This window comes from Triturus cristatus, chromosome 4_2 (genome assembly GCF_964204655.1).
Source record: "Triturus cristatus chromosome 4_2, aTriCri1.1, whole genome shotgun sequence".
NCBI lineage: Eukaryota > Metazoa > Chordata > Amphibia > Caudata > Salamandridae > Triturus > Triturus cristatus.
The window spans coordinates 238538191-238553136 of record NC_140586.1 but is presented as its reverse complement, the minus strand read 5'-3'; the positions used below and the strand labels follow the sequence as shown (position 1 = coordinate 238553136).

Below are 14946 nucleotides of genomic sequence, written 5' to 3'. Positions count from 1 at the left end.
ATAGAATGAATAGGCAACCAGCACAACGGTTTGCGAATTCGAGAAACACTTGGGGCCCTTGGTAAAAACACCCCATGATGTGCTTTCACTTTAATGGTGGCCATGCCACTTTCTTTAGACACGGCTCGATGTAACCGGAGTACGGCAAGCAGCATCTAAAGAAAGGGGCGTAGCCACTATGAAAGTGCTATTGGCATTAGAAATGACAACACCTTTTATATATATATGTGTTGGTTTTGAAAACACAAATAAAAGGCATTGTCATTTCCATTGCCAATAGCTTAAACTCTCGCAAATGCGAGACCTATTGCATTGCAAAAGCTTGTCTTATTGAGTCTTACAGGACTGCTGTGGATGGAAGGTGGAACAGCCCTGCTGCATAGTAATTCAGAATCCACACTAGTTCCCCCCCCCCCCCCCCCTCCCTTAAGAACACTCTGCTCTTGGTAGCACATTTTATCCAGGGCCTTGAAGAAATATGAGCAGATCCAACTCATCATGAAGGATTTTTACTGACTCCCTTTGCAGGCCCATACCATCTTAAAAAAGGGCGGAATCATTTACAAAACCATCACCACTTGCACCCTAAACAGCTGGTTCGTGAGCTCACCATCATTTCGTGGCTCTCTGCAAAACCACAGCAAAGACACCAAACTGGTGCCAAAGAAGTGTAAATAAAGGAAAAACTAAGCAGCATGACTTTTCCATCTATATACACAAGATCTGGAACAACATCCCCGTATCCATGAGGACCGTCTTAACCCTGGTCCAATTCAAAAAAACATTTGAAGATGCGCCTCTTTAAAGAACACTACATTGTGAAGCAGCAACAGTCCACAAACCAACAACCGTTCAAACCATTTGTAGACTGTATTCTTGCCATTGATTGTGTATAGTGCTCCACTGCCTTTTGGCTAGGTTTGTACTATACAAGTATCACAAGCATACATACATGCATATCCCTTTGTGAACAGAATCACCAGACTGCGAGTCCCCTTTGTATGTCTTGTGTATAGACAGCCTTGTCCTATCTGTTGTGGAAGGCCTATTGTGTTTAATTACAATACTTAGAGTGGGTTTTGGGTCAGCCTCATGCTGATCGTCTTTTAGCTTTCGTGTCAATCTCATTTGCTTGAGTCTTATTCAATGGCTATTCTTGTGGGAGTCCCTTTCCTGGAGCATAGCTCCTTTACCATCTTTTTGATTAGATGACTAATGCCTGTATTTGTCTTTAGTACGCCATAGAAGTGCATATGTTTTCTTGCTCCGTCAAGTACTGCTTCCCCTCACACTACTGACCACTCGGGATACACTGCGTTAGTTCCCATCCCTCCCAGTTTGTCAGTAAATGCGCAACAGGTATAATTTTTCCAGCTCTGATTAAAGAGCAAATGTTATCAGGTTGGTTTTCTTTGATCCCTTATCTTTCACCTTTCACATGAAAGCCCACGACTTATTATGTAGCACTCTCCATCATAGAATAATCAAGAGTGAGGTAATAAAACACTCACTATTAGGAAGTTAGTTAAGTGATGTACAAGTCACTGCTATTAAACGTGCCCTAATTAGTGTTCATGTAGGAGGTCACAACCCCATAAAGCATGAGTCTCGTAAACATGGGTAGATATCTTAAAATGCTGACCATTCTACAATATGTAGAATTATCTAACCGGATGAAGACCCTAGCTAACTAAGCAACACTAGAGATCGAAACGTCAAAAAACAATTATTTTGGGGATTTAAAACAATATATAATTTGGAATCCTGATGGAAAAATATTGCTGCTAGCTCAAAAAACTTTTTAAAAATAGACAAAAGTTTAAGTATTTTGTACACTCTCACTAGTTCATTGATCATTTGATCACACGCACTGCACTGTCATCGACTACATGTAGAATCTGATTTGAAACACTGTTTACTACCATCAGTATTGTCATTTCACAAATTGATGTATGGTTGTATAAATTATTGAAAAGGACATTGTTTGATAATGTGTGTGAGCTAAGGATTCTCATATGCGTATTAATTACATTTTATGAGTACAGTTATAAATTTGGCAACATAGCAATTGGATGTGAATTAAAGAAAAATGTACTAGGAATTGATATCTGGGTGAACTACTGTGTATATGTAGCTCAAGTCTAACCATGTACCCATGGACTAATGGGTTCCCTTTGTTGAAAATAGGCTCAGACTCCTTGGCAGAATTGAAATATTGAATGGTAGTCTCAGCAGACAGGGCGTCTTTCGCTGCTTGGAAGGCTGAATGATGCTCTCCCATCTATTCCTGTGATTCACAAACTTTTAGAACACCACCACAATTTTTAGAATGAAATATTTTGACGGCCTACCTAGCTTTAACAGACATGGGATTGGGGCAGGGGTAATTTTTTAGTACAGTAGGAGACACATTTATAAAATGCTGTGAATTACCGAAATATCACTCGCTACAATTTCTTGTGTTCCTCTCTAAAAGCAATTGTTTGTAAAAGTAGTGATATGTCTATTAGAATGTGGCCAAGATATTGATCTGGCCATAACAGTGAGAGATGAACTGCCCTGGAGCTGGACCACTTTTCAGTGTGGGTTGTTGGCCTGCAGCATCTGTTCGCTAAAATCGCAAGGCTTCTAAATAAAATTCTTGACATTGATACTAGTGATTTTAGCACATTTGGAAAACCTCTTCTGACGAGCAGGGAATAGGGAAAGGCCTCATGCGCTTTTTTTGTGTTAATATGAAACCCAGTGGTGCATTTTCGACTCCATATATACTGACATTTAATAGGGCAAGGGCACGCTTTACATGAACACCAGAATACATTACATACGGTCAGACTCATTTTATTTTAAGCACAGGACATTAAAATATTTGCTCAGAGCCAATGCTGGGACTCAAGCCTGGTTCTAAAGTCAGCATCTCTGGCTAACAATCCACATTTCTCAATGCATGTGTGAAAGTCAGACCCAAGTGGGGGCAATGTGTATGATTACATATTGTGAGGCTATTTTCTGTTGAGATGGCTTTGTGAAGTTAATAAAAAATAAAATAAACAGCAGCAGAACATACTGGAAGGTTCACCCGGGGCCTTGGTTGGAAATTTAGAATTCAAGCATGGGTTGGTTTTAAAAACTGGACTCGAGGACATAGTTCATCACCTCTGCAAGTTAGGTGCTAGAACAATTGTCAAAGTGGGGGTGCCGATATCAAGGTTACATCACTGAAATCTTCGGGATTGCGAAAAATACTAGCTTCACACAAAGTTTAGCAAATGTACTCAGCAGAAGAGTGGTAAGAACGTAGTATGGAACTGGTGGTACATTTTGGAGAACTCTTGCAAATATATAACTAAAGTATCTTGCGGTAGTGCTCTGTCACTTACAGATAGCACATTTTCCATAGAATGGACACTAAATTTGCACAGACTTACAGTTTTCTGATAACGCAATACAGCACACAAATGATAATCTGTGGAAATCAGGTTTCAGTGAACATGTATCATTTGCACACCATTAAGTAAAAGTGTCTTGATTTGTTTAGATCCTTTTAATATCTTGGTTTCCGTTACACTTCAGCATTACAAAAGAAGTACTTTATTTTTTCTTTCCTAACTCTCGATACATTCTTTAAAAAAAAAACATTTTTGAAATATTTTTATTAATTTTATAAGCAGATACATTAGCATTTACTGTGTACAGTTCATCTACAAGTATTTAACTTTTGTTGTTTGCTATAAAACATAACTCTCCTTTCACATTCCATGAACGTCAGCAAGACTGTCACATAGTTTACTTTAAAAACTCCTCTCACTTAGCAGTCAGAGAAAGAAAAGTAAACACCAATACCCATGTTAAAAATAATAAGCAGCATTTTGTCAGAACACAGTGACATTTGACCTCTGTCTTTGATGCACAACAAACGTGACAAGATGAATTCAATTTACTCGACCCGGAAAACACTGACCCAGGCACTTATTTTAAGCCGTCTGGATTACTGCAACAGCCTGCTGGCCTCCGCTAACGAGGCCGCCTTTGATAGATTGCAGGTTGTCCAGAATACGGCGGCACGCCTGATCGTCAATGCGCCCCCAAGGACTGCCTCCCGCCCTTTGCTTTACAAGCTTCACTGGCTCCCTATGCGGGAGCGAGTGAAGTTTAAGGTTTGCTGCATTGTACACAAGGCCCTGGTCAACTTTGGCCCCACTTACCTTGTGGATAAATTCATTCTTTACAAGAGGTCTCTCCGTTCAGAATCTAAATTCCTACTTGAGGTACCTCGAATTAAAAAGGGCCCAATTGGGGGGGCAAGTCCCTTTCTTATCTGGGCCCCCGCTATTGGAATTCACTTCCTTCACAGCTGAGACAGTGTACGGACCATCTCATTTTTAGGAAGCAGCTCAAGGCCTTCCTCTTCTGTTTCTAGTCTATAATGGACTGTTCGCCACATGCCGCCTGTCCTAGCGCAGAGATACCCCTTCAGGGGTCAATTCCGGCGATTTATAAATAAATAAAACACATCTTTAATCATCGCTCTTTTGCAAACCACCAAAGATCAACCAGTGACCCACAGTTTGGGAAACACTGATCTAGTTCACTGTGGAGTATCAACTTGATAAGGTCTCTTAATAGGCGAGTGAGAGACATTAAATGGCTTCCGAATCTTCCACAGTACACCACCATACAAAGGAAATATTTTGGCATGGATTTGTTTACAGGCTCACCTGTGTCTTGCTTAGTTGATGAAGCAAAATCATTAGTAGTATGGATTTGCTACTAGGGCAAAGGGAGTGTTAGAGGGAGATAGTTTAAAAATACCTTCACAAGCAAGATGAAGAAATCAATGTATTTCCGTTTATGTGGCACCCCAGCAGCTACAAAGTACATCTCCAGACACTCCACCAAGAGTATTTATTTTGGTAACTTGAAAGAGGCGGTGTCAACCAGTCCAGAAAAAGACATATTGAGGGAATGGTCACCATTCTGAGAGTGTTCTTTCAGATCTAATTAGATGGAACTCTTATGGGGAGTCAGCTGATGTACTGTGCCGCAGGTGACAAATTGTGAATGGGCTGACAGTTCTTGCCACTGCATAGCTGATGTGAGAGGTAAGACTTACTACTGTAGGAAAAATAATGGTGTAGCTAGCATCGTTTATGTGTAGAGTGTATTTCCATTTTTTGGTGCTGGAGCAGCACTGGGTGTGGTGGGATGCAGGGTCGACTGGCCTATCAGTTAATTTGGCAGTGCCAGAACGGCTGGTCTAATAGGCCCGTGTGTGGGCCGCTTTATGGCTGAGTGTGGGCCGGTTTTAGGGTCTGATGGGCTGGTTTTACTGTTGGCTTCGCAGAATTTACATTTGTGAGAACATGCCTCTTTTGCGTGGTGGTCACCCCCATTTATTTTGCTGAAATTTATTTATTTAACTTTGCACACTGGGGCACTGCTGGCCAGCGCCCCAGAATATGTGCTCTGAGCCCTAAAACATGTACATGTTGGCTAATCATTAAATGGCAGATTTAATTAGGCTACAATACTGTAGTACATGGTGTAGAAACTACACCCATGGCATGGAAAGTTGAATGTTATCTGTGGACTACAGGTTCGCATCATGGTCCCTTCAAGATTACAGGCCTGCCATTGTAGCCGGATTGTTGCAGTTTAAACTTGCAGCATAACCTGTCAAAATAACCCTTTTGAAGGGGGAAAATCTTCCACCTCAGTATTAATGTCACCCCTACGGAGGCCTTGTAGCCTACTCGGTAGGGTATAAGGTATTCAAACGTGAGACATGTAAATATTTGACAATTTCCATGTCCCTTCAGTTACAAGCCACCAAAAACTATTTTCACAGTCGAAGGCTCTGGCTGTCGTAGAAGGAAAACTGGCATAGAGATTAAACTATTCATTCTATCTCTGGTTTGGGACAAGCTAGAGTAGTTTTAATATTTATTAAAAATCCAAATTGATCGTGAAGTTATATTTTTTTTTACTAACTATTTAGGAAAAAAGACTTTTAGAAAGTGAACATGTCCCTGACTGAAGCTCATGGAGGCTAATTTACATTAGCATATCAACAGCTGTCCTGTCAGTGCTTGAGCTTAACGAGGTGTGAAAACTGCTCCAAGAGCAGAACAATGGCTTAAGCCTGGTGAGAAGATATACTGGGTGGTGATTCATATCGGTGCAAGAAAGGCAGCCGGGGAAGTTCCACGACCTGCATTAACTTGAAAGGGACAGAGCTGAAGCTTACCCATTCAAAATGTGTCCACCTAAGCATAAGCCGTTTAAGGGTTTACACTGGTTGCCAGTCCAGAAACAATTCATGTTTAAGGCTCTGTGCACGATGCACAGAGCTTTACATGGAACCTTACCAGTATCTATCAAATCTAAGTTTGGTTTCTATGTCCATAGGAGGCATCCTAGATCATTCAAGAGTAAAGTGGTTATGGTACCAAGAATTAAATGAAGCAGATACGGAGATAGGTCCTTCTCTCTGTTCACAGGTAAGCACTGCAAATCACTTCCCAGTGAAATAAAATATACAATTATGTACTCTTCAGCAAGCCAATTAAAACAAGGCTATTTTCTCTAGGGGTATGAGCACTCCTGTTTCCTGCTTTCAGGACAGGGTTTTCGTAGAGCCAAGATACCTTAGTGTAAAAGAGCGTTCTAGAAAACAGTCTTATTCATTCATAGTTTAGTGTATGGGGAAGCCGGAGGAAGGGAAGCCTTTGAACTTTAGGTTCTATGTTCCAACTGGGCGCCAGCCCAGTGGGAGAGGTAGCTGGTGCCAGAACCAGTTTGGTGTAGCTTAGGAGGAGAGGATGGCTCGTTTCCCTGAATACACCCCGACAAGCACACAAGCTCCCTACAAGGGCAGCAGGCCTGTGTCATATTGGAAGTCCTTCAGAAGAGTGCACTCTGTGACAATCTGCAGTAAGACAAACAAGATGTGTTGTAAAAGAGGGTAGGGGGTCCTCAAGGATGTTTTTTCCCATGGTCAGGGAGTGTCAAGGAGTCACCCCTAACCACTATCTACTGAACTATACAAAAACGGGCATCGCCAGCAGCATCTCAGAACACTCTGGACCTGTGGAGGAACAGAAGAAGGACTGCACCGTCTATGTGTGTTCTATAAGAACACCAGGACATGCTCCCACTTGTACTAGGACAAAGAAGTGAACTGCAAAGGGACACAACAAGCTGCAAGAGGTATTTTCCTTGAAGTGCCCATCTGACCAGTTGCAACTGGACCCCATTTGTGGCTTCTGCTGGAGTACGTTCTGACTCCTAAGTGCTCTCCCTGAGGTCTTGGAAGAACCTTTGGCTATGTCCAGCAGGACTTCAACAACCAATGAAAAAGTGGGACTCAATTTTTGGACTTTAAGACCTCATGAGGACTGGGACCAATCACCCAAGTTAATCTGCCCGAGGAAGGACCTCGCTGGGCAAGAAAATTAAACTGGTCTGAGCATTTTGTGACTTGAAAAAGCCTGTTTAGTAGACCCTTGCAGCCTGACTTCAGTGTGACCCTCCCGGACACAGCCTGCCACCACACCTCTTTATAGGATTCGGGGCTCCAAAAACAGACCAAGTCTAAACGAAGAAATCTTGACCATGTGAAGACGCAAAACATATTCGGCTGACAACATGTGTCTTGCAGCCCAAACTTTGACCTTTTCCTGTTACATTCCATATAGGTACCATAATATAGGCACTGGTAACTTCATTACCCTTCACCTATATTCTTCCCTACATTACACTTGTAACAGTTTACAGGGACTGACCTTTTACCTAGATACGACACTGCATTCATAACGCAGGTTTTCCCTAGTTCGAAATCTCATACATTATGCATAAGGCTTCTCGGAAGCATAGCAGGACTGCCACCTCCTTTATAATATCCATGTATAAAGTTCCTGCCCGACTTAATCCTTAGGCCGACACAGTAATACTGCGAGGTAGGACCCCTGGGGAGACCTATGGGTATATATACATCACATCTTGCTAAGATAGCTAGAGGAGACCAAGACTTTCCAGCCGACTCACTTAACACCCATACACATGCTAGGTACATGTAGGTACATGTAGGTACATCTAGTTAGGAAGGCATCTTAGGAGTACACTTTTTATCGTGTTTTATATATTCGTATGTATTCATGATTATTGTAAGATAGAGCTATACCATCCCTTTACCTTTATAGTACTGCTAATCATTTATATTTTATACTGTCTAACGGTTGTTGCAGCTCATCTATTCTACACCAGAATAAACAACTGTTCAATAAATACTTATTGAGGACATCCAGCCTGTTTATTCTAAGTATCTCTCTAAGAAGAAACTTAGTAGGCACGAGTGACTGAGCGAAAAGTAGTATATCGTTTCCACAGTCCAGAGGGATCAGGGTTGTCATGTTCGATGGTTGCCAAGAACTATTCTCTCCTTAGCAAATGGAGATTCTAGTGGCACTGTGAGCTAGTTGGTACAAAAGGCCAACATACCCGGTAGGGGTGTTAAGAGTCAGTCTGTCACCATTCCTACATTGTATGCTGTCCAAACACACAGATCCTGTATAACTATTATAGGAGCTACACAACATTCCCTCAAAACCCAATGGATTCAGCAAGACCTTGTCCTAAGGCGATCTAGCTTCGAGACGTTCTTGTTGTGGTCAGCCTGAAATCACGCCTAGGTCCTGGTCATACACAAACAGTACTATTGATAAGGAAGACAGGTACCCAAGTCAGTGAAAAGGAATATTGCTAGTCTTCGGGTTTGGCATACTTTGCTTTGTATTGTTCAGATTCTTTATGAAATAACTCAAGCCAAAAAGTGTTTAGCAAACTTTTAAATACACTATTGATTCATCAGGGCTTGCAATAAACTGTAAGACAAAGACAGTAATACAAATTTTAAAAAATACAAAAATGAACCCAAATCGAGTTTTGTTAAATTAAAGAAACTGGGTGGGAGAAACTGAGATATAACGTGTATTAATAATAAAAAACTAAAAAGTATACAAAATAAAACGATGGATCATTGATCATTACAAGCTTGTAAATGTAATCAAGTTACACAGAACATGAAGACATTAGGTGGGTTAAAGAGTAATACAAAAATATATTCAACCTCAAGGAGGTAAAGAGGTTTATGGAAGCAATACTTGAATTGTTACAAGCATGTTTATTAATAGGTTTTGTAGTAAATAAAAGTATGAAAGAGTAGTACGGGACAATACTGGTAAAGAAGAAGAATCAAGACAGAAGAAAAAAGGAGAGAATGGGAGTATAAGAGCCATTGGCAGGCATCAGGAGAAAAAATTAGATGATCAAGTGTGAAGATGCAGTGTGAAGACACATCAAATGAAACATCATGCATCAGTTGAGAGAACCACCTATGGAAGTATTGAGATAGCTGGCAAAAGAAAAGAGGTTCCAGAAGCTCATGCTTAAATGTTAACTAAAGATAGTGTTAGGAGATAAGATCCAGGTTGCACAGGTTTCATATACTCATGCAAAGTTAACATAGAAATTGTGTTAGGAGATAGTTTTATGCATGAAAAGGAGGATTCTATCACAAAATGATGGTCCAAGATAACTGAAGTTCCATTAGGTGATTCAATACCTTCCACAAAACAAGTTTGAAATTCGTGCAGTGACTAGGTCAGTTTAAAAGTTGAATAATGACGCTGTGTGCTTTTGGTTAATTTCAATACAAGGAATAAAACAAGGTGACAATAAGTATTAACATTGGTAGCAGTTATTAGATGGAAGAGCAGAGATTTCAATGTATTCTTACCCAAAAAGGCAAAAATGAGTCACTGATAATGTCTTGGTCAAGTGCAAATGACAGCTAGTACGAGAGATGCTTGTGGATGATGGCAAGCATTATCCGTAGGAAAGATCTGAAGAAATATAATGGATGTTGTCAAAATTGAACTTCGTGTCATGACAGAAAAATGCAAATGTTTAAGTGTCAGATTCGGAATCAGTGGTATGAGGTCAAGGAAAAGAAAGTTAGCAAAAGAAACAGTAAAAACTTTTTTTATATAGTAACTGTTGCACTACATTGCATTCAAGATATCAAATATCTAACATTCCTTTAGGATACATTATTCTCAACCTGCTCCACCGCCGTAGATTCCACTTGCCCCCATATGCCCTGTCAGGCCTCGAAAATCTACTCGCTATGGGGAGTCAGATTTAATCAGGTTGAGCTATTTTCAGTACCTACACATCCATTCTGGCAAAGTTAACTTGAGCTGGAAGGAACATGTGTTCTGTTCATTCAGAAAGTGAATGAGCAGCAATAAAAGACATCTTTAAATCTTGTTTTTATTTGTTTCACAATTCTTTATTAAAATTGTTTTCCAAAACATACGGAAACCATGAATAACTCACATAATATTCCAATAAACAGAAAATTATCATCATGAACAAAATGTACAACAGGAAAAAGAAAAATAAAGGAGTGTAAAGTAGAAAGTGGAGAAGAAAAGTAAAGAAAGAAAATCGTACAGCAAAAAGGAAAAAAATAAAACGCAATACCATAATCACCCTTTCAAACAGTAATAAGAAATTAATACAACTATATCTATTTTCACACAAAAAAAGGGAAAATTAAGGAAATATATACATTTAAGACTAAAATCCCTAGTGTAAACACACAAATACCAAAAGTATAAAATCAAAATCAGCACATTTAGAAAAGGACCCCAAACATGGTTTAAATTAGCTAAATTATCATTCAATTTATATATTATTTTCTCAAAGGTAGCCACATCAAACATATCTTCAAGCCAAGTCGGGATAGATGTTAAATGTCAGTTTCTCTTTTTACTACTTGTTTCTTATCTTATTCTCGAAAATAGAGTTTACTTTTCTTTCTCTTCAGGAATTACTAAAGAGCCTTTTTTTGCAATTTGCAAGTGTGATGCAAACACACATTTAAATAGGAGCAAAAATCAGAACACTTTACGATGTGCAAATGACAAATATTTGTAGAAATTCGATTTCCAAACATTGTACAGTTTTATCAGTAAAACCACATGCCAGTGGGAAATATTGTGGCCGTTTAAATGGAAAATCTGCTGATGCAAATATGTGTTCTACCACTTCATGCATTTATTTAATGAAAGTGATAGTTTTTAAACATGATTTGCTAAACATTCTTGCCTCCGCTGCGATGACAATGCGGGTAATGAACAAAGGAGGCAAGTCGGTGGTCATGTGTATACTACATTGGCTAGATTTGTATTATATATGGAGCAAACGTTTAGTCTGCTAAATCAAACAAGTGTTTCATGGCACAGCTGACATGCGGAACTCGCGTATTTGAAGGTGCTCTCATGTGATAAAGACGTAAATGGTGGCTCAGTGAATTAAAATATTTGCCCAGGGTCACATAATTTGAAACTAGTTTATTGGTCAAGAGCATTATAGGTAGGTCTAGTAGATTATTTCAATCACTAGACCTGCTGGTCAATTAACATTTTTATGGCTTTTCAAGGCATTCCTGTTTTTATAACGTTAAAAGGCTTAGGACGGATGAATGCTGTAAGCATAATTTATTATGCTCAACCGCAGATAAAGTTACTATTAATAATCATATCTATTAGTTCCAAAAAAACTTTATAGCATGGGTTCCATTTTTAACCAGCCCTCTTGAAAAATGGACTGGGGCCGCCTGTAGAAGTTGATTTGTGAAAAACGAAATATTACTCTACCAGAAGCAAGTCTTCCTTTTATTGAGGTAGGTAAAGTGCAGCTTCTGAAATGCACCAGTGCTATCAAAAGCAAAGCTGCCCACCAGGTCTCTGTACATTTGACAAGGAGGGGGGAAAGGAGCCCACACTGTGGAAGGTAAGAATGCAAATGGCTGAAAAGTTCTGCAAAAACAACGGCTTTCAAAACTCTAGGGAGGTTATACCAGTAAAATATGAAGAACATTAAAATGTATCCCTTAATGCTAATGGAATTTTTTATTTAATAAAAATTCAACAATGATGTAAAAGACTCCCTATAGATTAAAGGTGTTGTACTTTCTCCTTGTGTGTGTCCAGCATTTGGCCAGATGATCATGGAGAGGAGAGGTTATGTGGAATACCGAGACTGTCACTGGCCTGAGAGGTCAAGCAAAAGAGGGCTGAGCAGGTAGCAGACTTTAGTAAACCATTAACTGCTGTGTAGATATAAAAATAAATACCATCACCTGCTGTGTACTTGAAAAACCTGAATACACCCATTTTGATCCATTAAGTCTGTTCTGTCATTTGTCTGAAAGAGGAAGTCGTTTTTAGGTCTCGCAGACCTAGAGCTGGAGCATGCATGCGCGCTTCTCGCTCTGCGAGGGCTTTTTGTAATCAATTAGATTTCCGAAGGGGCCTTGAAGCCCCGCCCCTTCTTTCCATTGGCTTGCGTCAAAACTTATGCTAAACGCTGCCTTTCTATTGCGAAGGAGGCTTTTTAATCCCTCCTTGTTCGCGCTCGATCCACTTTTAGCCCCGCCCACCTGGACTGGATGCTTTACTTGCGGCGTGATACTGTCTCCTTTAGTGGGAGAGAACTTTCTTTTTGTAATTCTGGCTGTGAAGCGCGATGTTCGGAGTTGTATGTGGACACCGCGCGCCGTTTACTTATTTATTTTTTTACTTCCATTCGGAGCGTTTATAATTTTCAGCGCGGTCCGCTTCGGCCGCACGTTTATTTAATTAATTACTGTTCCTTTTCGGCGTGGTCCACTTCGGACCCATCTCGCTCCTCCCTTTTCCAGCCAAAGTCATCGAGAAGACCGTCAACAAACAGCTTGCCGCCTTCCTCGAGACGAACAGATCCCTCGACCCCTCGCAGTCCGGCTTCAGAGCCAACCACAGCACCGAGACCGCCCTCATCGCAGCCATCCGAGCCCTGCTCGACAACGGCTCAGACAGCAGAGATATCCCCCAGGGAGGCACACATCACACATTCTTATTCACAGCAGAGCTATCCCTCGGACACGTTACACAGTGTGAGGTGCAGAGCTGTCACCATAGCTTTCACAAATCAAACAACGGGACATCCCACTGGCACATATCATGCAGTCTTCACAGCAGAGCTATCTTTCGGACTGATACACTTTTAGGGTCTCTATACTCAGAGAGAGAGAGATAGACTTCGCTTGACCATCACAAAGGCTCAAACCTCAAAAAAGAGCTACCTTGAAGAGTACATAGTTATTTGATGCCACAGAGAGCGGCGCTATCTTATAGGTAGGCAATACACATCTCGATTGCCAGACAGCAGAGCTAACCCTTACAGTACGTATCTTATGAGCTCACACTTCTAACAGCCGAGTATCCTGCCACCTGACGGCACGGGTCTTGGTGGCACAATGGGAGAGGTGTGTTGGTGCAGCGCGTGCGCTCTCTAAACAGCAGAGCTAACTCTCATGTGCGCAGATTACACCGACAGTACAGCCAACACTCCGGCTACATGTATTACAGCCTCCCTCCACGATGCTCTGTGTTTTTAAGGCGGGGGCGCAGTTTTGGGATTGAATGTCTGCGCATCACTTGGAGGGGTCATTAGAGGTCAAACTATTCTCTTTGGCAAAGGTTTCACCTTTATGGGTTTTTTTCCTTTTTATTTGTATTCAAAGTTAATTGTTTGGTTAATTAATTAAAACCGTAACAATGTTACTAAAGAACACACCAAGAAATCTGTAAACGCACTTCAGACCTCAACCAAGACTTACACACTCGATTCTCCCTCTCACATTACTTCCTCACCACCCCCACCACACACACTATGGCCATGTGTTTAATTGCTGCATTGCTTACCTTCAGATATACCCGCCCCTTAACCATACTTTCACCACCCTAGTCATCATTGAAATTGTTAAATGTTGTGTTTTGTTTCAGACAAATCTGTAAAAAAATCCTTACTTTTGCATGAGAGGCCAGAATATCGGTGCACAGAGTGAGAAGCTGACACTGGTGTATGAGGGGCCAGTATTGGTGCACAGTGCGAAAAGCTGACAATGGGTTTGCATGAGGGGCCTTATGGTGCACAGTGCAAGAAGCTGCTACTGTTAGAGTGTGAGAAGTCACCGGTGGGCAGTGAGAGAGTGGCACTGGTGAGCAGTGTGAGAAGCTGCCATTGACAGCTTAAGGAAAAGGTACCTGTGGACAGTGAGTGTCTGGGGCTGGTGGGCGGTGTGAGAAGCTAGGACAAGTGAGTAGTATGAGGAACCGGCACTGTGGGAACCAAGTCGTGGGTTTTATAGTGGGCCTGCATTGGTTGCTAGAATGAAACGCTGTCCCTGGTGTACAGTGCAAGAAGCTGTCATTAATGAACAATGTGAAACGCTAACACTGGTGATTGGTGTGAGGAGCGGTCATTAGTTGGTAGTGAGAAGCTGGCACTGGTAGAGAGTGAGATGTTGTTACAAGCGGCTTTGTGAGAAGATTGTACAGTGGGTAGGTAGTGTGACCAACTGGCACTGGCATCTGTATTTATCTTTTATCTGCTACATCCTCGTTTCTTCCCTGGTCTACATACACTACCGCATTCTCCAAAGCCACCCCTCCCAGCCTCAAACTTCAGATCACAGTACGTCATTGCCATAAAGCCTTATAATCGCTCGCATCCGGACCGCCCCCCCCCCCCCCCACACCCATGGAGTTCATCTTCAGAGACCACATGCAGCGAAGGCTAGATGAGGTAGAGAGGCAGTGTAGTCATTGAATGGGTGTTGGGGGGCCTGTGTAATTTGGGGTGGGGGGGGACGTACCCGACAAATCTGCAGTGTGGGAGGCAGGAGCTGTGCAGTAATCAGAAAATGCAATTGCCAAAGGAGGAGTGAACAGCGTGGAACGAAAGCGGCCTCCAGCAGAAGATATGTGGTACCGGGTGATTTTCGAAAATAAAATACCGGTTTTAAAAAAGTGGGGGTTAAGCAGTGCACGTAGG

At 41.3% G+C, this 14946-nt stretch overlaps 1 protein-coding gene across 1 annotated transcript in view; it reads right to left on the bottom strand.

Moving 5' to 3' along the window:
- Positions 1–14946, bottom strand: part of PDXP (pyridoxal phosphatase) — a 53126-nt gene that overhangs the window by 9872 nt on the left and 28308 nt on the right. The gene's annotated exons all lie outside the window — the stretch shown is intronic.